General features: G+C 41.5%; 1 long non-coding RNA gene across 1 annotated transcript; it reads left to right on the top strand.

Moving 5' to 3' along the window:
- The first annotated feature begins 4,978 nt into the window (after positions 1–4,978).
- Positions 4,979–16,438, top strand: LOC147829123 (uncharacterized). The gene is made up of 3 exons (XR_015449505.1): positions 4,979–5,230; positions 7,601–7,749; positions 11,154–16,438. It is a non-coding gene; the product is annotated as an uncharacterized LOC147829123 (long non-coding RNA).
- The last annotated feature ends 8,203 nt before the right edge of the window (positions 16,439–24,641 follow it).

Raw genomic sequence — 24,641 nt, 5'->3', positions numbered from 1 at the left:
AATGATTATGCTATGTTTTCTGTTAAATTATCAGTTTTTGCTAGAAAATATACTCCAACTTGGTCATTGAAGTCTAGAGCTTTTCCCATAATGATTTCATGCATCTATCCTAACAAATGGGCTGTGGGATTTAATGAGAAAACTTCCTGTTGTTTAGTTATTCATGGTAATTTTCTCCCAGGAATGGTCAACTCAGTAGCTTTTCTCATTTTTTTCTAATAGGGAATTTCTCTTCAGGATGCTAGAATATCTCATGCATTTGTCAGTCTTCTCATTATGATATCACATGAGGAATTTTCTTCCTTACGGACAAAACCATAGCATAATTTCTGAAGATGTGTATGTAGGTCAAACAAATTGCCGGTTTTTCCTGTGCTTCCACAAGCAACACAGAAGACATCTGGACCCTGAAAGATTGGAGCTTTCTCCTCCGATCATCAAGCAAGCCACGCTGTTGCGGTGGCAATCAGCTGGGTGTCTGGCAATTCACTCCAGTCCTGATGTTATCTACCTGGGGCCAGAGTCGGATCCCACAGAGGAGGGCTCAGTCCCAACACTCCCCTGCCTTGAAATGCCACCTGCAAGCCCCAGGCAACCACCCAGTTTTAACTCAGGTTCCCATAACACAGTCCCCCTTGGCTAATTTGCCCAAGAAGGTCACAGAGCACAAGAAACCCCATGACCTCACCAGGGTGTCCCCACTCCATGCTCAGCTATCCTGAAGCTCTGCCAACACTGTTTTTTCAACTTTTTTATAGAAGTTTCATTGCATAGGCTGAATGCAAACAGACTAGGTAGGTAGCCCAGTGAGGCCTGGCTTCCCAGATTCTTCTTGGTCTCTCTTGGCATTTCTTCCTCAGGGGTATGGGACACACCCCTCTGGAATGAGAAAGGTCTTAGGACCTACTGTCAGACCACAGTAGGCCAGAGAATTTCTTTACAGCCAAATCCATGGTTGAGAGGTTTGGGAAGATTACAGTATTTATGATCTGCCTTGGGGAGGACACTACCAGCGAGAATTATATATATATATATATCTCACAATATCACAGGATGAAAAAATGTCTAGCTAGTTTAGTCCCAGTTACAGTAGAAATCTAATTTTCAAAGTAAAAAAAGAATAATGTGACTAATTTGCATCCAGACAACACATCATGCAGTGGTCTCATGATTTATAGGATTTTCTATGATTACTTTAAAAGAACATCTTCTCTAAGTGACCAAAGTACTTTGTAAATATCTTTCCCATTAATTATCTCCCCAAGGAAAGAAATGAGCTGAACACATGATTGCCCTCATTTCACAAAGGTAGAGAAAGAAGTTATAGAAGCAAAGAGATTTTTTTCAAGGTTGCTTAAGGTCTCGCTGTATTAGTGGTTTGGGAAAAAGACAAAGGTCTGGCTTCCCGCCAGCCTGGAGTCTGTTCTCTCCAATTCACGGTTTCATTAACAGCACAAGAGAGCAAGCAATTTCATATCTGGGATTGCCAATGCATCAATCCTGTGATGGATGGTATAGCAGCACTAATATGCAAATAGATGAATATAAAATGACTTTTCTTGCTAAGCAAAGTGCCTCCCACTCCTCAGAAAAATTTATGTCTATATGAAAAGAGAATAAAATTGCAAAGGACAACATGTTGCTTGTTAATTCATTTTCATTAACATGTGACACAGTAGCTATATTCCACTCTTAGGAATAACTTTTAGAATTTAGGAAGAAGGAGAACTAGATCAAATGCCCGTATAGGTATATTGTACCTGTACACTTTCTCAGATACCATCTCTCTCTACAAGGATTTAAAATTCTAAGGAAAATGCCCAATAAATTGCTAGAAAGAGACCCCAATAATACCTCAGTAATTAACCTGCATTCTTTTCTTCTCTCTCTTACACTGAAAGCATGATGAAAAAATTAATATTTGGGTTTCTCTGGAAAACAGGAAGCTGGTGAACAGTAAGATATGAGATGCCTTCTAATTAGTGGACCCATGGGCAGCTCTAGACCTCTCCTACATGCAGAGAATAGAGTCTGGACCTGTTTCCCCCAACCCTCCATGTAGACTTGGTCGCTTTCACTCTGTCCAAGGAAAGAAAGCATTGTCAGAAAACATTCCTTGGAGTTCTGGAGAACAGGTTGACTCTTCAGTTCTCCAACCAGATGAGGAAAGTAAGAAAAGAGAAAGCAGAAAAAAGAAAAAGCAGAGACATCCAGACAAGAATGAACGTGGATTCTCTTTTTATTTTTCTTAAGAACAAGAAAAAGAACTACAACCCATACTTGTTTAGTGCTCTGCTGTTTAGGAAACGCTTTCCACCCATTTCCTCACTTGACTTTGACAGCGATCCTGTGAGATAAGAAGGAGGAGTTATGTTTGGTCTTTTAGTTTTTAATTATGGAAAACTGTTTAAAGGTAGAGTTGAGAGAATAACATTATTTTTCTCCTGAATTTTATGATATGTACAAGGTGCTATACATCTGTGTTTTTAAACTGAAACATTTTAATAAATAACATGACATTTACCCTCATTATATCTAACAGAATGAAGAATAATTCTCCAACATCATCTCATACCCAATTCATAATCACACATCCTCCGACAGTAAGATAAGTGTTACTTTCTCATTGTACAGATCTGACTTTTTTGCCATAAAGTGAACCTCAAGGACATGCAGATAATAAAATATGAGACTAAGAACCTCTAGTTTTTGTGTCTGGTCCTCGCTCTAGAGCAGAGTCCCTTAAAAATACTCAACTAGAAAAAGACAAAAGGCCGTACAGAACTCTGTGAGCTCTCAGCAAGGGTATATCAGTAAAATGTCAGGTGAATATCTAACATGATTGGGATCACATCACCAACAATAAGCTCTATGGTAACTTCGGGGCCTCCCTCGTGGCCTGTGGTGTTTGGTCTTGCTCTCCCTCAACCTACCTCCCTTGTTCCTACTCCAAACTCAGGCTCATACCCCCTGTGATGCTCTGGCTGCCTGTGCCTCCTCATGCCTGCCTAGGCCCTGGTCTTCTTGTTCCTATCCACAGGGCCAGTGTCATCTTGCAGATAGCAAATCCTCTTTAAGAAGGCCTGGTGGATCCATCCCCCTGACAACAGTCATTGTACTAGCACTATAACCCGCTCTGCGTGTCTCTGGTGTAATACAGAGATGACAGCATTATTATGCCTCTTAGAACCTTAAGAAATTATGTTGATGTCGTGATTCTGGAAGCAATCATGAGCACTGGCAATATATCCCTGCATAGCTCAGAAGTACACATTCAGTTATACAACTCTTTCCCATCCACTCAGAAGAAAATTTCCTCCTCTACTTAAACATTTTAGATTCTGCTCCCAAGTTCAGCCCCTCCTGTCCCCTCAACCATATCACAAATAATCAGGGGTGAACTCGGTTTGCTCTTCAAGCTTCACCTGTGGTCCAGAAATATTCTTTTATTTTTTTCCTTCTAGGCTCTTGGCATCTTTTGACAACACCTGGCAGTGACCACTGGGAATTTTCCAGATGGATGTGAGTATACTTCAAATCTTGACACCAGAGATACTGCTAGGGTCTACTCACTTGTTTAGCCTAAATGGATCAGACAAATACAAAGATTGCATAAACCTTGTGTGTCCCGGGGGAGAAAGAATGCAAAACATTTACAAAAACAAGTTCTGGTCCTTATCAGGCAACTCCGGAAATGTGAGATGACAACGCAATCCTAGAGGCCAAGAGAGAAGAAAATTTAATAAGAATAGATCTGGTTCCAGACCCAAGCATTTTAGGTAGGAGTCCTAGCGTTTCTTATTTCCAAATAATTTAAGCACATTGCATAATAATAACCAAAAGCTATATGTGACACCTCCCTCTGAGGCTTTGCCCATCAATATAAAAGCTTACTACTAGACTTCCAGACATGAAAAACAGCCCTGGAAGCCTTCCCTGCCACCCTTGAAGACCTGCTGCAGTCACAGCATCCATAATTCTTCATTACAAACAACAGAATCCACTCTGTAGTTTAGCAGAAAAGGAAGATTTATTTTAAAATATTCTTGTTCACAGAATTATTGAAGTAGCTAAAAAGCAGGCTAAAGTTGAAGTCTCCAGAAGTAATTTCCCAACCCACAAAGAAGTGATTCAGTGGAGAAGCCTATAAACCATTAGAATCTGACTTTAGCCACTTGCTGGTAACCTGTACCAATTCTACTTTGATCTCATGATGAGGGGAGAGCTGGCATCCTGGCAGCTACTTGTGCCAGCAGCTGGGGTCTCTGTAGAGTCAGCTGCTGCTCAAGTTGCTTGGATTTGAATTGAAGTTTCATGCCTCTGTCTATGGACAGAGCCCAGGCTCTAGCCTAACAGATACTGAGCACTAACCACATCTCAGGCACTGCTCCAGGCTCTTTACAAGCATTTAAACCTCCAGACAACTCTAGGCAGCTCATGCTATGTTTATCCTTTTTTGTAAATAAGGGAAGTGAGACACATACATCAAAGGTCGCACCGACAGCACGTGGCACAATAGAGATTTGAACTCATGTTGTTCAGCTCCAGAGCTCAAGATTTCTTACCTGTTTTTCATTTTGTTTGGTTCAAAGTGTTCCACTTATCAGCTTGCATAATACCTGCAAGGAAGTGGGACACCGGAGTTCTGCTTTATGCATATTATTCAAATGATGATGGGTAAGCATAAATGTGACAGATATCTGCTACAGACAGATTTCTAAAATAGGTAGGGCTATTCATGAATGTCCTTTTATTCCCTAAAAATTGCTGTTGTGATCATCACTAGAGCCCCACTAATGGGGAGGAGTATTAAGTGTATTTTCTGTCATGTGAGCTAGTCTCTAAGACAGCTGGCACAATGGCTTCCCACCCCGTGTGTGTGTGCTGCTCCTCCCATCAAAAGCAGGGCTCATCCCCCAATCCCTTGACTCCAGGATGACCTCATGTCCTTCTTTGGAATTGTTTGTGACTTTCAGTGGAAAGCAGTACAGAGAAAATACACATCACCTTTCAAAGGCTGACAGCATCTGCTTTTTTACTGAGAGAAACCTGTTGCCATACAAGAAACTCTACTACCAGAGCCAGCCTGCAGTGAAGAAGCCCAGACCAGCCCTGTGGAGAGGTCACATAGGGAAGAACTGAGGAGCCAAAGACAGAGAGAATGGATCCCCACACATATATTCACCACAGGACCATTACAGCCAATCCCCAGTCATCCATGCAATCCCAGGTGAGGTCTCAGACATCCTTATTCTTCCCTGTCCAAGCTCATAGCCCACAGACGCATGATCAAACAAAATGCTGCATGTCTTAATTTGTTACATCCTAGGGTAGTTTGTTAGGAAGCAATAGACAACTTACACATTCACTATATTCTCATTATATACAGTGAAAATTTTGCATCTTACTAAATATTTTATAGCTGTGGTGGGTAAACTTTTTCTTAAAGGGGTATCCCTTTAATATTATATTTAATATTAATAGTATTTTAGGCTGTACAACCTAAGAAGCAAAATTGAGGCTATTACACAGGGCTTTAACCAATTTAAAATGCAAAAACACTTATATCTCAAGACCCATAAAAATCAGGAAGCTGACCAGAACCAGCCCATGAGCCAGTTTTCTGACCTCCGCTCCATAGTGTCACTTTTGATGCTTGTTTCGCACCTCCTGATAGAAGCTCTCAATAACTTAGTTATTCAAGGCCCTACTCATCAGCATTTATTTCGTTTGCTACAATGAACCTTGTGAATAAATCTTTGTGCACATCCACCATCATTTCCTTCGAATAATTTTCTAAAACTGAAATTGTGAGGTCAAAGAATATTTTCCTTGTCTCACAGTACCCTTTAAAATTATGATAGCTAGGTACAATCGCCCTGGCAAGGAATAAGGGCATTCCATGGCAGCTACTGTTGTAAAATCTGGAATTCACATGGGTGTAGCAGTGCATGCACTTTGAGCACTTCCTCCTCACTCAGAGATGATCTTTCTCTCCTTGGACTGCGGCAGCATGCCGGGACTCAGGGTCAGAGTTTCACTTATGCCCACTGCTTCCCTGAAAGAGATTTTGCCTCAGGTCCCAGGGAGAGCACCAGGAGAAAGACCGCTGGAGGGCACTGGCCCCAGCAGCCTTACTCCATCCACCCCCTCCTAGGACCCCCTTTCCCTCTCAGGAAGAGGTGGCTGACACAGAGCTTTAGCTCCAAGCTTGACAGCATTGGAGAGGTGCCCCTTGCCTTTTGTAGCTGGGGTGCAGGGGTCTCGCTTTTTTTATCCACGAAGCTCCCCCTTCTGACACTTTTCTTCCTCTTTCAATTCTCAGCCTCTCCATTCCAAGCAGGCCACAGAGCGGAGACGCTATGGATGCAGGGACCCAGGCTTTGGCACAGGCTCTGGGCGGGCCAACAGCTTCAAATCTTGTAGCTTGCTTGTCTACTGCAAATCCAGTGCTATTAACCACAAACCTTTGGGTATTTTTAAACAGTAATAGCTATAATTACATAGAACGCAGAAGAAACACTGCCACCACTCCGCTTGTGCCTCCCATTTCCTCTCCTGGAATACCTCTTCCCTCCTTCCCAGCCACGTTCTAGCTTTCCTCATGCTGCTAGTCTCACCCCAGGCTGCCCCCGTGAGAGCCCAGCCCCTCCACCCCAGTCCATTCAGCTCCTTGAAGCAGCCGATCATAGAGTTTGTGCACCACCCTCCCAGCACCTTCTAATACTCTGGTTTGTCACTCTCATGGTCATTTCACAGACACTTCTCCTGAGAGTGATCTTACACTCACCTGTGGTCCCTAGAGCAATTTATAGGCTGTGCTAGGCAAGCAGCAAGGATCTCGTTAATTATGTTTATCGGTTCAAGATCATTTAGGGTTGTACACAGAAAAATCCCTAACTACTCAACCCCCAGATCCAAGGGATCAACTATATTGAACATTTTGCAATTGGACTTCAATTTTTGCTAAGCCTGAAGTCGAGGAGAGTCTGTGAAATGAGAAAAGGATCTGATTAGGGAGAAAAAGACCTGCAGTCTAGTTTAGTTCCTTATTTATGGATATGTGAATTTGAGCCTCATCAGTAAAGGGGAGCAAATATAATACCTTGATAATATCTTATATTTCTTTTTATTAGACATATGAAAGCAACCTGCTTCACACACACACACACACACACACACACACACACACACACACAGAGATAGCTTATTCAACCTGCAAACCAAACTGAAAAAAAAGCATTATTGTCCCCTTTTTACAGACAAAATGATGGAGACCTCAAAGTTAAGGAATTTGTCCATTGTCAAAAACCCAACAGGTAAAACTTCTAACCCTATTTACAATAGGTGTCCTAGTTGTAAAGAAGAAAGAGGAGAGAAATAATAGGCAAGTATATTTTACCTTGCCAGCAGTTGATTATTTGAGCATTTATTTGAGATCTTATTTGTTTTATCTTAGTTGCTTTTGAGATAAAGAAAAAAAATAAGAAGAAAATACAAAAAATAGTATGGCATAACGGAGCAAGAAGATGGATGGGGATGTCAAGTTGGGTAATTAGCTGAGCCTAAGAAACTTGGCTAAATATTTTCTATGTGCTAGGAACTGGAGCTTATGCTGGGCAGAGAATGAAGAAAAGCTGATCCCTGTCTATGCAAGTGGCAGAAGCAATTCACAAAGAGAGGTTTGGTGGGAGAGAGGAAGAAGCTGGCAGAGGAGAGGAAGAAGTTCTGTATTCAAGCCAGAAGGAAGTAAGTGGAAAAGTGGGGCTGGAAATGCAGTACACATAAGGTCAGTAGATCCTGGAGGTCTCACTGTGTCGAGACCAGTAGGCAGTGGAGGGTTTTAAAGAGAAGAGCACATATTCATATACAAATATAAATGTGTTTACTTATTCATAGATTATGACAGAAGAACAGTGGTTACCAGGCACAGGGGTGAGGAAGATGTCAGTCAAAGGATAGGAGCACTATGCAAGCTCTCTACTGCTGTGACACAGTACCTGAGGCAGTCAACTTAACTGTTTATTTTGGCTCAGAGTTGTGGAGCATATGCTTCTGGGACTGTGATGAGACAGCACATCAAGGCAGAAGAGCAACACAGAAAAAACTGCTCACCTTGTGCCCCTTGTGGCAAAGAAAGAGAGGGAGCAACTAGGGCCCCAGTATTCCCTTATAGGAAAAACATCCAGGGACCTGGCTTTCTCCCACTAGGGAAGAAGCTGTGAAGGTTCCACCACCTTCCAGTAGTGCCAAGGGCTGGTGACAACACTTCTAAAACTTGGGCCTTTGTGGATCACTTATCCAAACCACAGCAGGTACAAGCTTGCAGGTACAAGATGAACAAATTCTGCAGATGTAAGATACAGCATGGGTGGTGGTGGACATGTGAATTAACTTGATTATGGTGATCATTATACACTGTGTACAGGCATTAATATATCTCATTGTATACCTTGAATATATGCAATCTTTACTAGTCAAACATTTTTAAATGAAAAGAAATATATTACTCATGTGACAATTTGGAAGATGGGTTGGAAGAAACAAGATGAAAGTTCAACCAGGTAGGAAATAAAGATAGTAGTGTCAGCTCCGGGAGTAATAGATTACACTCCCCATCTCCAGTCTCCGCCACTGTGTTCCTCTTCCCAGGGCTGGGTCAGGACAGTCACTTGGTGTGAAGAGGCTGGGGCAGATGAAAGAGAGTCAGAGACGCAGCCTGATCTGGTGACTTATCAGATAGTGACCATGAATGGCCCCTTCTCAATCACCAGCCCTGGCAACTGGATGAATGTTGAGGTCATTCCTGGTACAATGCACCAGGGGAGGCAGATGGGGTGGGGGTATATGTAATGAATTGAATTCGAATTTAGTGGATTATCCAGGAGGGACTTTCCAGTGAATAGTGAGATGTATAGGTTCAAAGTCTGGAGAAAATTTGGAACTTGAGTTACACCAGCCAATTCTCTCTAGAAAGCTGAGCAGTGGATCATAAACTAAAGCTGTAAAAAAAAAAAAACCCTGGGAAAATGCCTCAAGCACACTCACTAATACACCGGACTCTGACTTGCCAAAGGGATTTCCAACCAGGTCTGGTTTCGCTTTGTCTTAGTGGTCAGGAGCTGGAAGTCCATATGAACTTCCACCCACCTCCCTGGAAAAAGTCGAAAGAATACCTTCAGAAAAAATAGCTAAAGCAGATTCAGGAGACATCTTCTCTAGCTAGGTGAGACAACTCCTTAGTCGGAGATCACTCAGTGATGAAATGGGTTGTATCCTTGAAATCCAGACAAAATATAGAGTCAAACTCAATTCTGCTACTAAATCGATTTGAAAGCCTTGAGTCAGGCATGCAGAGCTTAAATTTTATTCTCATTCATGTCACGCCCATACTGTTCTGAACCTGCAGATTGATCCTATAGTTCTTATTGATTTACCATATATGAAACTCGCCTTGAAGTCTGGAAATTAGAATATGTCCTTGGGTCATTTTGGTACTTGTTCCCTTGGGATATTTTTCAAGCTAAAACAAATAAAGACTTTAATCAACAGACACTGTTAAAAAAAAAAATCACCATTTATTCCAATGCTCTGAGCCTCCAAATCTGCTCATTTACTACTTTTAACTAATACTGGTTTTATATGTATATGTCTCCCTCAGCTCCCTTCTGAAGGGACTTAGCCCATTTAAGTCTAGCACAGTGCCTCACATGTGGATGATATACCATATGTATTTTTGAAATGGACTAAAATGTAGATAACAATTCTTGTAGTGGGAGAAACAGAAAACAATGAGGCAATGGTTTGGGGAATGCAGGTTGATTCTAATAGAAGTGATCAGTAAAAGGAACTCAATATTACTTTAATCTGTGTTGTTGGTTATTGTTATGATGTGCGCATCAAAAATCCATCTATTATTTGGGATGCTTGCCAGTTTTCCTTTTAGCTGCAGAGCTTTCATTAGATGACAGCCAGTACCTACAGTAGAAGGTCTGTCAGGGCAGGAAAAGAAATAAACCTCTAGTTACTTTGATTTTCTTCTCAGAAGAAAAGTGTTTTAGGGAAAGATATTGGATTGTCTGGCTAAAACAGAGTGTGGGATTTGCTTCAGACACTCATTTCCTATGATATCCTCATTTTCTGTTATTACACATAATCACAAATTGCCTGCTACTTGGGAAAATATTTGTCCCACAAAGTGTCTCAGATCAGACTGAAATGAAGGCATGAGCTCATATAAAATAATACTGAACATTTATCAAACATTCCAGGCATTGTTCTACATGCTTTACATATAGTAACTTATTTAATCCTTAATGCAGTCTAATGAAGTGGGTGCTACTGCTTTCTCCACTTTACAGATGAGAAAACTGAGGAACAGTTCAGTAGCTTGTCAGGGCAGTCTGGATCCAAAGCCTGGGCTCTGAACCCTTGGAGTGCTGCCTCTCCATAGGCAAGGTGCTGAGATAGGGTGTGACAGGCTCACAATTACTCACACTCACCCCAGTTGTCACTCCAGATCAGGTCACAGGGAGGCCATACCTTCCTCCTCATTCCTCCCAGAGGAGCTTCCTGCTGTATCTGGAGATGCTTTTGACATTTCCCTCCCAGGGGATTCACTAAGTCCAAGTCCCTTTGGAATCAACATGCATTATTTGAGTTACTAATAGTTTGAGTAGGAAGCCCCATGGCTTAATGACACACTAGAGCAGAAATAACTTGTTAAAGTCTAGCATCTCTACCCATTTTGTTGCTGAGAAAGCATGTCCACGTGGCATCATTTGCAAGGGTTTCTCTTTCTTCTCAACACAATGGGGCCGTTTATCACAAAAGAGACATTACTTACATCCCTAGCTTGGGAAAGATGAAATACAAATTAGGGCTAATTTGGTTGTAGAGAACAGAAATGAAGGACCTCATTTCTTTGCCTTATTTGACTTACCTCATAAAAAGCAAGAATTGAAGATCATGAAAAAAAGAAAATGTATAGAATTTGATTCACTTGTTCCACATAGAAGTCTGTGTATCTAACTGTGTGGAATACCCGACCACTCCATTGTAACAGGTCGGTCAATAATCAAGGTCAACCCCTCTCTTTGGTTACCTTTGCTGCCATGCTGTTTCTCCTGTGTGATGCTTCTTTGTCATCCCAGCCTCTGACCCAGCTGATTGTGGACTGAAACCTCTACAAACTCGTCGAGGAGCAGAGATGCCCCCAGCACCGAGGAGGAGCCTTCCAGGCCACCATACCACCACTGCCAGCGCTGAGGAGTTGAGCCTTTTGGGCCACCTACCACCACCTGGAGTGCCCAGGAGCAGAACCCCCCTCAACCCCAATGAGGTGAGCCATGAGGACACCAGCAGCACACCCACCCCCCCTTGAAATGAGAAGACATGTAAACAAGTCTCAAAACCAGACTTCTAGATTACCTAAAGCAACCCAAATGGAAACGAGATGAAACAATCTGATACTCCACTACCTGGACTCCCTGAACTGCCAACAAAAGAGGATCTGGAAAAAATGAAATCAGAAATAATTACTCAGATAAGAGCAGAGATTGTGCCCATAGTGCAAGACATAATTAATAAATCTAGAGCAGACAGATTAAAAAAATACAGGAGCTGAGAAACATGATGGAATCCCAACATAGGAAACAAATGGAATCCATAAAACAGATACAGATTTCCAGGAGATTAAAAATGCCATTGAAAGTTTACACAGCAGAGAGAGCCAATGTGAGGGCAGAATTTCAGATATAGAAGATAAGATTGCAATTAGTGACCAGAAAAAGAAAACTTTCTTTAAAATAGTAAAGGACCAGGAGAAGTCAATCCAGCAGCTGCTAGACGATGCAAAGAAGAATAACATAAGACTGATCAGAGTCGATGAAGAAACAGGAGAGAGTGCAGAAGACAGAAAAAAACTATTTAGGGCCGGGGATTTAGCTCAGTGGTTTTGCCACCTGCTGCACAAGTGCAAGGACCTGAGTCCAATCCCCGGTACCAAAAAAAAAAAAACTGTTCACAGAAGTGATGGTGGAAAACTTCCCAAGCAAGGGAAAAGAACTTCACATACACATAAGTGAGGCATATAGGACTCCAATTAGCCTTGATCAAAAAAAAAAAGAAATACTACACATAGGCATATAACAGTTAAGATTCAAGAAACCCAACAGAAGAACAAAGTTCTACAAGCAGTTAGAGAAAAGAAACAAATCACATACAAATGAAAACCCATCAGAATCACAGCAGACTTCTCAGTGCAAACCATCAAGGCAAGAAAAGCTTGAGTTATGTATTTCAAGCCCTAAAGGAAAACAAACTCCAACCCAGATTGATGTACTCTCCAAAAATATCTTTCAAAATTGATAGAGAAATAAGATTCTTTCATGACAAAGAGCACCTTAAGAACTTTATGAATATCGAACCAGCACTCCAAAAAATTTTACACAATATCCTGGGAAAAGAAAATAAGGATCACAACCCCAAGAAGCCCAGCAGAATGAATCCATCAGGCATGACAAAAAATTAAATGCAAAGTGGTAGAATCAAACAAAAAGAAAAACTCATGACAATGATAACTCAATACATATCAGTTATAACCATCAATGTTAACAGTCTCAATTCACCAATCAAAAGAAATAGACTGGCAGAATGGGTCAAGAAACAAGATCCAACAATATGCTGCCTACAAGAAACACAATTCAAAAAGAAACTCATAGACTGAAAGTTAAAGGGTGGAAAACAATACTCCATGTGACAGGAACCCGAAAAAAAGCAGGAGTAGCTATCCTCTTTGCAGATCAAATGGATTTCAAACCAACACCGATTAAGAGAGACAAAGAGGGACACTACATCTTTGTAAAGAAGAGTTGACAATCATTAATATATATGCACCAAACACTAGTGTGTCCAACTATATAAAACAAATACTAGCGGACATGAAAAACCATATAAGCACTTGAACAATAGTAGTGAGGGACCTTAATACCCCACTATCACAAATAGATAGATCAACTAGACAAAAAACAAGCAACAAAATACTAGAACTCAAACACTTGCATAAATGAACTTAACAGATGTTTACAGAGTGTTCACCCCACAAAATCAAAATACACATTCTTTTCAGCTGCACATGAGTTGTTCTCTAAAATAGACCACATACTCACAGAACATGTTCAAGTAAATGCAAAAGAACTGAAGTTATCCCCTGTATATTATCAGAGCATAGTGCAATGAAATTGGACATCAATAGCAAAAGAAACTGCAAGAATTTCGTAAAAAAATGGAAACTGAACAACACACTTCTGAATAACCAATGGATCACAGACGAAATTAAAGAAGAAATCAGACAGTTCCTTCAATTAAATGACAATGACAATACAACATATTGGAATCTATGGTACACAATGAAAGCAGTCTTATGAGAGAAATTCATAGCAGTGAATACACATATTAGGAAAACAGAATGAGCCCAATTAAACAACCTAATGCTGAACCTCAAGCTTCTAGAAAAAGAAGAGCAGGACAACCCCAGAGCTCATACAAGGGAGGAAATTATAAAGATCAGAGCAGAAATCAATGCAATGGAAATGAAGAATGATACAAAAAAATCAATGAAGCCAAGAATTGGTTCTTCTAAAGAATAAATAAAATTGACAAACCCTTAGCCAACCTTATCAGAAAAAGGAAAAAAGGCCCAAATCCATGCAATTAGGAATGAAAAAGGTGAAATTAAAATGGACCCAGCCGAAATCCAGAGCATCATCAATACCTACTTCGAGAACCTATATCCCAATAACATGGAAAACACAGAAAAAATGGACAGATTCCTAGATACGTGTAAATTACCAAAGTTGAATGAAGTAGACCTAAAAAATCTAAATGACCCAATATCAATCAATGAAATTGAAAACATAACTAAAAACTTACCAACTAAGAAAAGCCTGGGTCCTGATGACTTCACTGCTGAATTCTACAAGACATTTAGAGAGGAACTACTGTTAAAACTCTTCAATGAAATTGAAAGGGAAGCAATACTCCCAAATTCATTCCTGGAAGCAAGCATCACCTTGATCCCCAAAGCAGAGAAAGACCCAACCAAAAAAGAGAACTATAGGCCAATCTCACTAATGAACATAGATGCAAAAATCCTTAAGAAGATACTGGCAAATAGAATGCAGCAGATCATCCAGAAGATCATGCACCCTGACCAAGTGGGATTCATCCCAAGGATCCAGAGATGGTTCAACATATGCAAATCAATCAATGTAATACACTATATCAATAGAGCCAAGGACAAAAACCATATGATCATCTCAATAGATGGAGAAAAAGCATTTGACAAAATCCAACAAGCATTTATGATTTTTAAAAACCCTACAAAACATTGGAATAGACAGTTTCTACCTCAATCTGATAAAAGCCATCTATAATAAACCAACAGCCAATATCATACTAAATGGTCAAAAACTGAAATTCTTCACACTAAAATCAGGAACAAGAAAAGGATGTCCACTATCACCACTCCTGTTCAATATACTTTTGGAAACATTAGCCACATGAATTAGACAAGAGAAACAAATAAAAGGAATAAAGATAGGAAATGAAGAAGTTAAATTGTCATTATTTGCAGATGACATGATACTCTATATAGAAGACCCCAAGAACTCCACCAAAAGTCTTCTAGACTTAATAACCAAATTCAGTCAAGTAGCTGGTTACAAGGTCAACACACAAAAATCAATAGCTTTCCTCTACACAAATAACAGACTCACTGAGACAGAAATAGGGCAAACAATTTCTTTCACAATAGCATCCAAAAAACTGAAATACCTAGGATTCGACCTAACAAAAGAAATTAAAGACCTCTTCTCCAACAACTACAGCACTCTGAAAAGAGAGATTGAATATGATATAAGAAAATGGAAAGACATCCTTTGCTCCTGGGTAGGAAGAATCAACATAGTGAAAATGACCATACTTCCAAAACTGCTATATAGATTCAATGCAATCCCAGTTGAAATCCCAGCAGCATACTTCACAGACCTGAAGAAAACAATCCAAAAATTCATTTGAAACAAGAAGAGACCCAGACTATCAAAAACAATTCTAGGTAACAGAGACATGGCAGGGTGTATCACAATCCCCAACTTGAAACTATACTACAAAGCTACTGTGATAAAAACAGCATGGTACTGGCAAAGAAACAGACCTGAGGACCAGTGGAACAGATTAGAAGATACAGAAACAACTCCAGACACACTCAGCCATCTCATCTTTGACAAAGGAGCCCAACACCCTCACTGGAGAAAAGATAGCCTCTTTAATAAATGGTGCTGGAAAAATTGAGTTTCAACTTGTCAAAGATTAAAACTAGACCTATATCTATCACCATGCACTAAACTAAAATCTAAATTAATTGAAGATCAAAATATTAAAATCGAAACACTGAACCAGCTGGAAGAGGAGTTAGGTAGAACTCTTGAAGACATTGGTGTAGGAAAAGGTTTTATGAACAAAACCTCAGTTGCCTGTGAACTAGCACAATCAACAAGTGGGATCTCTTCTTATTAAAAAGCTTCTGCACAGCAAGAGAAACCACCAATAGTGTGAAGAGACAACCCACAATGTGGGAAAAAATCTTCACCACCTGTCCCTCAGACAAAGGTCTACTATCTCGAATCTATAAAGAACTTTAAAAAATCAGACCTACCAAATTTAAAGACCCAATCTGAAAATGGGCATCTGAAATGAACAGACATTTCTTTGACAAAGAAGTAGAAATAGCAAATAAACATATGAAAAAATGTTCAACACCACTGGTCATTCGATGAGAGATGCAAATGAAAACAACACTGAGATTCCACCTCACCCCAGAAAGAATGGCTGCTATCATGAAATCAACCAATAACAAATGCTGGCTGGGCTGTGGAGAAAGAGGAACAGTGCTCCATTGCTGGTGGGAGTGTAGACTGGTGCAACCACTGTGGAAATCAGTATGAAGATACCTCAAATAACTAGGACTGGAAGTCCCATTTGCCCTAGCTATTCCACTGCTGGGGATCTTCCCCAAAGAATTAAAAGAATCATACCGCAGTGATATATGTGCACCCATGTTCATAGCAGCACAGTTTGTAATAGCTAAAACTTGGAAGTAGCCCAAGTGCCCATCAACTGGGGACTGGATAAAGAAAATATGGGTTTTTTTAATAAAATGTAGCACTACTCAGGCATAAAAAAATGAGAAATTAGAGACATTTATAGCTAAATGGATGCACATTGAGGCGATACTCATAAGTGAAATAAATAGGACACACATGTATAAATACTGAATAGTTTCTCTAGTGTGAGAAGCTGAAAGTGTAAATAAGGACTAAAATGTATAATAGGTAATGTGAAATAGGAAGAAAAGGGGGGCAAAGGGGAAGGAAGTGGGAGGGGTAGGGGAAAGAAAAGAAGGGAATGGAATTAATATGAGGAAATGGAAAAATGGAAACAAAATCTTTGTAAATAGGGAGGGATAGAGGGGTTGAAGGGAGGGCAGGGGAATGGGGAAAAATAAGAACCAAGAGAGATTATGTAAAGGTGCGTATCTCCAATAATGAATGTCATTATATTGTATACCTAAAATGTACCAATAAAATTAATTTTAAAAATAAATCAAAAAAAAAATCAAGGTCACCCAGGTTACTCTACAGCCACCATCATTACCCTCCAGCTTCTGCCCATAGCTCAAAGCATTGCTGCTCTGTGGGGATCCCTGGCAGGACAGAATCAAGTCATCACTGCTTCCTCCTGCCCTTCTCTAGTTATACACCATCCCTCTTTCCTCACTTTTGTTCCTCAGAGGACTACAATAAAATGATTTACTGAGGAATTCCCAACCTGTAAAGCTAAGAAGCTGAGGAGGGCCTAGGCTCAACCTCAGGCAAGAGGGTTACTGTACATTCTGCCATGTATCCTATTCAGGTACCAAACATGACAGTGGATAATCCACAGTTCTACTTCTTCCTCTAGTTCTTTTACTTATGAAGTGTATACCAAGCATCTACTGCTATATGACAGGTGCTGCGCTGGGTGAGAAGATGAGCTAATAGTTTGATAGTTCTCTGTCTCTTCCCCCAGCCCACTGTCCAGCATGAAAGATACCATCCAGTCTGAAAGAGGAGCCTACTTCAGATGTGTCTAAAGGTCCCCCTGATGGTGAGAATCTTGGATGTGAAATAAAACAGGAAATGGTTTGGCAGGTGCCTGGGCATAACTCTTGGACAAGGCTCTGAGTAATGACTTAACAGCATATCTGATATTTGAAGACTCATCCTGCTGTGGAAAGATCATCTCTTGTGCTTCCCTTAAGTAGGTAAAATCAGATTCATCACCCTTATATTCCCTTTCAGAACATACTATTCTTTCAAGTTTAGCCAAAAGGATCACATTCAAGACATTCTTCTCATGACTGGCACTCAGTTAGGAATGCTGTTAGGCTTTTATCTTCTCTCACTTAATGAAGGCTTCAGCAGATCTAAGTTACAAATAAGTATGACCTCATTGGATTGGGAGGTTTCTGTTTTCTAAGTGGCTTAAGTGGACTGGAATCTGAATCTCTGACCTTCTGGAACATGACACGATGGAGTTAGATGATCTTTTCAGAGGTGTTTGGCAAGAAACTAGCCCAAGACCCATGGTTTCCTCCCTTCACTGCCTGGAAACTTGCACAGCCTGCATGTGTGACCCTCTGGACAGAACTAGTGCAAAGCCACTCCCAAAGCAGAAAAGCAGGCTATTGGACACCTAATGCCCAATTTATCATTGATAAAATTCCTCCTGCTGTTTGTAATTCTATCATTGCCCAGATTTCATATGACTAAATTGTGTTATAACCATAAAATGGAATACTATGCAACCATGTGCTGAGGAAGAATATTTAGCAGCATGCAAGGATATTCACGTATTCCCCAGGCCCCCAATTCTCAATCAGAGTGTAAAATTTGCCAAATATTTGACTCTGGTCACTGTTTCCTAAGAATGGAAAACCACACCATTTCCTTCACCAAGACAAGCTTTATGGTCTTAGTTCCAAGAACTGGTTCAAAAATAATGAGACTATTTCCATTAGACCAGGCTAGCGATGAGAAAATAGTCTGTAATAGTTCATCTTGTTGATAAGCAGTGAAATATATTTTTACTCAGCCTCAAAAATGCAAGCTACAGTGAGTTTAAAAAGCAGTCAGGAGGTGATTATTAAAATGTTAATACTACTGTTTGGGAATAAGATATGAATCCTGGTCTATTACTTTATGGGTGGAGTATTTTGAACAAATAACTTAATCTCTCTTGGGCTCAGTTTCTGCATTGCTAAAATGGGACCACAGTAGAACTGAGCTCATAGTATTAGTTGAAAGAGTAAATGAAATAGTAAGCAAAGAACTTAGGGTAATTCTCTATAGTCAGCAAGTTCTTAATAAATATCAGCTATGTGAGTTCAAACTACTCTACCTTGACTTTATCCTCCAATCCTTAAGAAGGGAGACAGAATAGGAAAGTTGGGAGCGGTTCAATATTCACGAATAAGAACATTTTCAGTCTGTCTTCAGAGAAACTCGGGAAAAGAAAGAAGGGAAAGGAATTAATACAAGAAAATGAAAAAATGGAAACAAAGTCTTTGTAAATAGGGAGGGATGGAGGGGTTGAAGGGAGGGCAGGGGAAGGGGAAAAATAAGAACCAAGAGAGATTATGTAAAGGTGCAAATTTCCAAAGATGAGTGTCATTATATTGTATACCTAAAATGTAACAAAAAAATAAAAAATTTTTTTTAAAAAGAGAGAGACAAAGTGGAGAACTAAAGGCCAGCTTTGAGGCTCCTTTGGTTTGTTTTGTGGCAGTCTGTCTTCACCATGACAATCAGGAAGCGAGGCTGTCACCTCACTGTGTGACACAGTGGGGAAGCAGGACCAAGGGGAACTCTTACTTGCTCTGAATCCAGTCAGTTTTTAAGTGTAAAGAGAATCAAGGGATAAAGTGAGAAAAATAGCCTAAAATAAGAGAGGAAAACCACCTGAGACTCTGGCTGAGGGTTGTAGTGATGGCAATTTGGTGGCCTGAGAAAGTGCCTTGAACAAGAGTGATGGAAGCCTAAGTAGGATGTCTATGTCAAGACAACTCTTTCCCATCAGGAAGCCGAAACTGCTCTTGGGCATGGTGAGTTTCCTTGTGGATCTGCATCTTCATCCAAGGGCAAATTGAATTCAAAGAAGTGAGAATATTTACAGGGCCCACACCATGGGAGAAGCAGTCTGCAAGCAGTAGTTCAGAAATGTAGGTGAGAGGGAAACTCCAATATGTTGGCTTTGCGAGAAAATCAGAAACATCCACAGCTACTCTAGGTCAGAATGTAATCCCTACACTGGAAGAGGTAGAAAGTGTTCAGGAGCAGGAGGGAGGTGGCTCTGGCATACTTACAGGGAAATGTGAGCCTGAAGGAGTTCTCTGACGGGAAAACATGACGCTGCAGGGTGGGGAGAGATGAGCAGAGAGAATCAACGAAAGATTTACAGCAAGAGCTTCTCCTTTCTGGGACTGGCTGCATGTCCCCAGCTTTCTGCCAGCTCTGACCATCACCTGTTCAGAAGCTGCAGTGAAGAGCTATTTCCTGCTCTTGGGTTCGTGTTCCCCTGTCCTTCCTTCCCATTACATTTTGTCGCTCTTTGTACTTTTCAAGAAATTATGACTCTAGGCTCAATTGAAAATGAAGATGATCTTTCTTCAGCATATTAGCAAAGGAACTTTGGAGGGATGGCAACCCACCCATGGCCCAGCAACATGCAGTGATCTGAGACTGGACATGCACTGCAGGACATAGGAAAGTCACTTTCCTCCCCTATTGATTTAGGCCCAGCCTTTCCCTCAAAAAACCTACATTCCTATTCCTTAGGTCAGACATGTTTTGATCACAAAGATAAGGCACTGGCTCATCATGGCCAAATTACATGTTTGTTCTCAGAATGAGAGAGTGGACACAATTTCCCATTCAGAGTTGTCTGCAAATGCTAGCTGAACTCATGCCAACTCTTGCCCTTTAGTGCCCTGGAGAAATGAGACACAGCCAGGTAAGCCCCACGAGTAGGGGAAGAGAGAGCATGAGTGCTGGGTAGTAATGCCAAGATTCATTCCTCACTTAACATTCAACAAATACCAACAGAGTGTCCAAAGTATACCAAAGGACACAAGGAAAATAGTACAGACCCTCCAACCAATAAGTCCACAGTCGACTGAGAGGGGAAGACAACTTAAAGTGGATTATAGTACAGTGTGATCATTGTTACAGTCGGAAAAGCCAAGGAGAGCTAAATAAGGCAGAAGAAGGAAAGCACTCCAAGTTGTGGGGTTGAGGAAAGGCCTCAGGAAGGAAAGGAGACCCAGATCTGAGAGGCCTGTGTGATGCACAGGGCTTGCCCAGTCTAGACAGCAGGGAACGGAGTGAAGGGGTAGAAATGAATATGAAAGGCAGCCAGGATCCTGTGGACACCACTGATAACACCTCCTCTCTCCATCATTGCTTTTCTCTCCCTCCACTTTTTTTTATCTGTTTCTCCCCATCAGATTTTTACACCAAAGAAATAAGCACTATTAAACCTCAATACAAATGAACCAGAAAGGCTTTTTTTAAAGGCAACCTGTAAGCTCTTTAGCCTTTGTGACCCTCAAATATTCACTGGAAGAGACAGTTTTCCCAGCAGCCCAACACCCAAGAAATGAGAGCTGGCCACACACAGGTCAGCTTCTTCTCTCTCCTCTGTTATCCTTGACCTCTGGGAGAGATGAGGAAGCAAACTGAGTAGAAAGAGGTAACGGAAAGGATGTGGAGATGAAAATATGAGAACTCAGCAGGATGAGACCCAAGGAGTGGGGAGGTACAGCCTGCAGCATGCTCACTGTAACTGATCCGTAGGAGCCTTTTCTACAAACGCTAATCTCCTCATCCTCCTGGACTGCGGCTGGGAAAGAAGGTAAAGGCAGATACTTGACCCAAAGACAGGTGGGCAGGAAAGCAGCCAAGGCCAGTTCTCCATGGCAGCCTTCCCCTTGCAGTCCCTCTTCCTCCTTCCTGCCCTGGTCCAGCCCCCCTGCTCCGAGGCCTGGAGTCCTCTGCAGCCTTTGCCTGCTTCTCTGCCTCCCTCCTGTTCTCTCCCAAGCCAAATGCCTGCAGCAGGCCTGGCAACTCCCCTCCTGCTCTTACATGGAGATAATGGGCCTCTACCCAAAGCCCCCAGTGCGGCAGGACATGGAAACTTGAACACAGCCCATTTCTCAAAAGTAGCAGGATTCCAGCTCACTATTGGTAAAAGCACCGAAGACTGGAGAAAGGAGGCAGGCCAGCACTGTGTGGGACAGAGAAATGAAGGTAGAAGACGCACGGGGCCTCCTACCTCTTAGGGACAACATTCTTCATTTTGGACACCTTTCCTGACCACCTTCAGCCTCATACTGGCTCTGATTTTCTTTGTACTGTTGGTCTGTATTTCAAAGATGTCCTTGCACAATTACCTCTCTTATAAGAATGATAAGGTCTAGCAAGGGTCAAGCACTTCTATCCAGTAGTTTTATATCTCAGAACCATTCCGCATACTGGAGATTATTATCATCTTTTATAGATTATACAACAAAGACTCAAGCTGGTCAACTTGCAAAACCCACACTCTTTCTTCTGCTCTAAAATATCCTATTTCCCCAAGAGTAAACACATTGAGGGCAGGGATTGTGGTTCCAATTTCTTTGACTCCTCTGAAGCCCTCAATAGTGCACTGGACATAGGAGGTTCTCAAACATTTCTAAAGCTAATGGGAAAAAGTTTGGTAGTAGAGAGTGATTTGATGAAGGAGTTAGCAAGACACACAGCTGCTTTATTGTCTGTGAAGCCAGCTTCTCCTCCCAAATGCACATAGTCATTAGTATGAAGCTAAAATTAAAGCCACAATAAAACAACCAACCCCTTCTAAACAGGCATCTTGGATAAATCTTCCTTTGTTTGCATTCTGCATTCACGAGTCAGTGAACACCCCCAAACAGATGGGAAGCAAGGCAAGAGAAAAGAGCAGGCATTAAGCCAGACTCATGTTCCCCAAACCTCTTCAGGCAGGAGCATCCTTGTGACCTTGCAAGAACAGGGTAGCTGCCCATAAATGCCATGTGTGTCTTACAGTCTGCCCCTCTGCAGAAAGCAAAACTGATGTGATATGCAAGAGATAGACTCTGAAAAGAGACCTGCTTCTTACATATCTGAAACTACCTCCATTGATTTGAGGGGAGAGACAGCTAGCAAGAGTAGAACACAGAAAATGTGCATATTGCCCTGAACTCAAACGCTGGGTGATTTCCCTTACAGTGATGACGTCAGTAAGGAGCACATGACCACGTGCAACAACTGGGCTGGGCCCCCACCCTGGCCTGAGCCCCCTGGGCCCTCCCTGCCTGCTGGCTCACTGACGCTCTTGTCTGGAGCCCCCATCCTTTGTCCCAAAAACGCCTTTAGCTGCATTGCTAGCAGCCCACACAGGAGTTTCCGACCCTAGTACTTCTCTGCTTGAAGTTCTTTAAGAGTAGAGGAGAAAATAACCTACATCCTGAGAAGAGGGCCCCTGGGCCAGGCGGAGGAGACATCCAGTCTTCAGTTCACAGGACTTACAGCTTTTCACTTCCTAGGAGAGATCAAGCTTGAAATAGTGAGTGAGGTTTTTTTTTTTTTTGAATGTTGACCAAAACACGAAACTGCCACCCTTCTCCAGCCAGAAATTAGCTGTGTATATCACTGACATGTAAAGTTCAACACACAAGATGGTCCTGCAGGATGGTGGCAAGAGAAAACTCAGCCCCTGCATCTGGTTGATGTTTAATACTTCCGTCCAGCTCTTGGTCTGCTAAGAATGCTCATGACACATTTGGTTTAAGCCCACAGGCACACCCTCTCCTAGAAGAGACCCAACAAGCAAATGTAGGTGTGCCCTCCAGCAGTTGGAGAAAGAGTGGACAGGAAAAAGGGCGGTGACAAAGGAAACACAGCTCTGTGGCCAGGTCCTGGTAGGCCATTTGTGGTACCATGGCAGGGAGGACACAATGAAGCTCCCCAAGTGTCCCCTTCACGTGACACCTCTGGCACCTACACATGATGCTGGGACCTCCTGTCTGGGACCTCTTTGCTGCACCATCCCGCAGTTTCTCAGAAACTCTTCTGTCATTCTCCATGTTCAAGTCATAATTCGATGTAATTTTACTTACTCCTTTCTTGACAGTTTAAAATTCCTGCTTGACACCTTGAAATGAGCTTTAAGGTAATATTTCTGGGGTGAGAAATTTTATTGGCATGATAATTATCTAATGAACATATCTTCCCTGTTTTGAATACTATATAATTCCGAGCTACTTCCTTTGTGCCCCAAAGAATTTTCCACTAGTGATTGTTTATATCAGTGTCTTCCACTTTTTGGAACATGTGCCCTAGCAGTAAAAACCTTTGAGCATATGTTCCCAAAATATGTTCACTTATAAATTTTATATATGTCATTGTCTATCTGTATAATAAATATTGTTAGAACTCAATTCCTTTCTTACTTTAGATACAAATAGAAATTATCATATTTTACTCCTATACCACTGTAGGCTGTCTAGGGATGCTGTAGCCTATTTTGGAGGCAGTAAGATAAAAAGACAGGGGTCATATGAGTGAGGCCATCATCACTCTTACAATGACAACAGCAACATTCCTCTACCCATCAACAGGATCTTATTCTAAGAAATACATGCGCATAACACAACAGAATTTTGCAGCCTAATTTAACGGCAAGCATTGTGCCATAACTAATCTCATTGTCCTAGCCATTTATTTCAGTCTCTCCCTTTTCTAGCACATGCTTTTTGGAATTACCAAGTTACAACAAAGTTGACTTGTTTGCTGCCTGCCTTCTTCCTTGGTTTATTCCTATATCGGGAATGCTAATGAGCCATGAAGTGTTCGAGTTCACAGAGGGACAAGGGAGAGTGCCCACGCACGGGGAAGCAGTGTTGAAGTCATCACAAGGAGACAGCAGAGTCATCAGACCATTAGACCACCTAGAAAGCCAATACTCCTGCCCCACTCATCTATTTCACTTCCAGGCCTCTCTGTTCATAAAAAATAAAGTAGATTTAAAAACCTGTTTAGATCAGAAAAGGAAAGAGTAAGTTTCCCTGTCACGGTGATGTAGCCTCTTTCTTTCTGTGAGTTATAAACGCTGGAGAAAGAAAAAAGAGAGAGAAATCCTGTGTGCTTTTAAGCAGCACACTCCCTGCCAGTCCTCAATAAACATTAAATAAGAAATATTCTGCCGTGATCCACCCAGCTGTTCTGCCCTAACACTTCTCCAAGGGCAGCACATTAGATGAGACACAAAGAGCAGAGCTCACGTATGAGGAAGGAGGCAGAGGCCTCTGTTCACAGGCAGAGGCCGCCATAAAACAGTGCCTGCTGCTCGCATTGTACTTTCATGAGACTTCAACCAGCCAAGTTCACGCTCAGTGTAGACATACCATACCTCCCGGGTTGGAGATGAGGATGGAGGCTGAACTTGGTTTGTAGAGCCACAAAGATGGAGGAGACCCAAACCTG

This window comes from Heterocephalus glaber, unplaced genomic scaffold (genome assembly GCF_053883595.1).
Source record: "Heterocephalus glaber isolate CG9 unplaced genomic scaffold, H.glaber_assembly_v1.0 deba00000738, whole genome shotgun sequence".
Classification (NCBI taxonomy): Eukaryota; Metazoa; Chordata; class Mammalia; order Rodentia; family Bathyergidae; genus Heterocephalus; species Heterocephalus glaber.
Note: the sequence above shows the minus strand (reverse complement) of the source record. Positions and strands in the feature narration are given on the sequence as shown.